This window comes from Panthera uncia, assembly GCF_023721935.1.
Source record: "Panthera uncia isolate 11264 chromosome A1 unlocalized genomic scaffold, Puncia_PCG_1.0 HiC_scaffold_17, whole genome shotgun sequence".
Classification (NCBI taxonomy): Eukaryota; Metazoa; Chordata; class Mammalia; order Carnivora; family Felidae; genus Panthera; species Panthera uncia.
The window spans coordinates 114,020,202-114,022,510 of record NW_026057577.1 but is presented as its reverse complement, the minus strand read 5'-3'; the positions used below and the strand labels follow the sequence as shown (position 1 = coordinate 114,022,510).

Here is a 2,309-nt window from a genome sequence, read left to right as displayed (position 1 = left end):
TAACTTGTATATATCAAAGATGTACATCAGTAGGTTTTGATATACATAATGATGTGATTATCACAATCAAGATAATTAACATATCCATCACTCACAGTTACCATTTTTGTTTTCTTGTGAGAACACTTAAGACTTAATCTCTTAGCAAGTGTCAAGTATACAATATTATTAATTATAGTCACTTGGTTTTACACTAAACACCCAGGACTATTCATCTTATAACTGAAAGTTTGTACCCTTTGACCAACATCCCCCCATTTTCCTCACCTCCAGCCCTGGTAACCATCATTCTAGTGTCTGTACTATGAGTTGACTTTTTTAGATTCCACATACAAATCTCCACGTGAGATCTCCACATGAGATCCTACAATATTTGTCTTTTTCTGTCTGGCTTATTTCACTTAGCATAATGTCCTCCAGATTCATCCATGTCATTGCAAATGGCAGGATTTCCTTCTTTTTTATGGCTGAGTAATATCCCATCATCTTGTCCTTGTGTGCAGAGCTGAGCGACCATGGTGCCCCAAGTGTGGTTGCTGATGATGTTTCTCATCGAGGGCAGTGTGGCTGGGGGCACTGTCTACCTGTTGTATGACCAGGAGCTGCTGGGACCTAGCGACAAGAGCCAGACTGTCCCTTGGAAGTCTGAGGAGGTAGTTCTCCCAGCCATAGACTAGTTAGCCACTGTGTGTGTGAGCAGACCAGTCTGAAGATACCCCAATTCCCAGCACCCCCAAAGTTTAACTTTCACATCCACAGGTCCTGGAATTCAGGCATCATAATGGTGATGTCGGCTCTCTCAGTGGCTCCCTCCAAGGAGAGCTGGGAGTACCTAAGGAGCAAACTAAGTAGCCTGTCAGAGGAGAGCACCTGCCCTAGTCAGGAACAGGGGCAGGGGCACCAGAGACCTGGAGACTCCAGACTGGGACTGGGACCCCACTCCAAGGGCAGCTCCCAGCTCTGCCAGCCCAATAAAGGACTTTATGAAATGTGAAATATATTAACATTTATATATCTCCATCATCTTTTATCCATTCATCTGAGAGTTTCTCAGTAGTTTTAAGTGTAAAGGTCTCCCTGAGACTAAAGAGTTCAAAAAGCCCTGCCTTAATTTTTTTTCCTCAGAATGTGTTGTCCAACACCTAGTCAGAGTCGTTCCTAAGAAGATTAAGGCATGAGTTCTCAAACTGCTTTTTCTCAAGAACACTTTATAGTTTTAAAATTAATGTGGGGCAGGAGATGACTCTTTGTTTCTTGAACTTTGAAATTTTTGCCTGCTCTGGAAAAATATAGCTCCTGATTTATCTGTACCTCATGCCAGCATAATGTTAACTTGTCCAGCTCTGAGCACAAAAGCAAAGAAGGGAGCATTTTCCTCTTGAGCACCCAGAGACAAAGCACAGATTCCTGTCTCACATGAAGGGAACTATACTGCCTCCCAAACAAGGGTCTGTTCCAAACACTTACTCACATTTCAGTGAGTCAGAAGGAAACAGACAGATATTCATCTCCCTGAAACCTGGCTGACTTCCTGCAAGAAGTCTGTGAGGAGAGTCAAGGTTGAGGGTCAGGGTTAGTGAGCAGCCACCTAAGAGCTCTCAGGTGATATCTGGAGTCTTAGTAAGCAGGTGAGGACTATAGACAGGTCAGGAAAAAAAAAATGCCTTGGAGTGTTTGTCAGGATTAGTCAGTAGAATTAGTAAGTGACAGATAAGAAAACAGGAAACAACCAGGGGCTATACATTTTGAATTCAAAGGTATTGGGTTTATAGTCATGATGATAAACAGGAGCAGCTGACGAATACCGATTTACTACTTTACAAATTCAAGATTCCAGCCTCAGCTATAAAGGGGAGTATTTGATTTTTACCAGTTAATTAAGTCCTTCCACCCTGAACCACTTTACTTCTTTTTTTAATGTTTATTTACTTATATGGCGGGGGGGCGGGGGGGTGGGCGGCGGAGGGGCAGAAAGAGAGAGGTGGGGAGAGAAAAAGAGTAACCCAAGCAGACTCCACCAAGCAGTCAGCACAGAGCCAGATGTGGGGCTGGAACCACCAATCGTGAGATCAGGACCTGAGCCAAAACCAAGAGGTGGACACTTCAAGGGACTGAGACACCCAGGCATCCCCCACTTTACTTCTGAGTGGCAATATCCCAAGCATCACACAGTGCTCATACTACCTGCTTCACAGAGATTTGGAATGGCGATAATAATAATGATTAGACTAGTAATTCTTTAATTGTAATTTATTAAAACACTTGACTATTTCACAAAAGAAGTCCCTGGAAGAATTCTGGTTTCAGTA

General features: G+C 43.1%; 1 pseudogene; it reads left to right on the top strand.

Annotated features, from left to right (window-relative positions):
- The first annotated feature begins 421 nt into the window (after positions 1 to 421).
- LOC125935169 (MICOS complex subunit MIC13-like) lies at positions 422 to 1,076 on the top strand (annotated as a pseudogene).
- Positions 1,077 to 2,309: the final 1,233 nt, after the last annotated feature.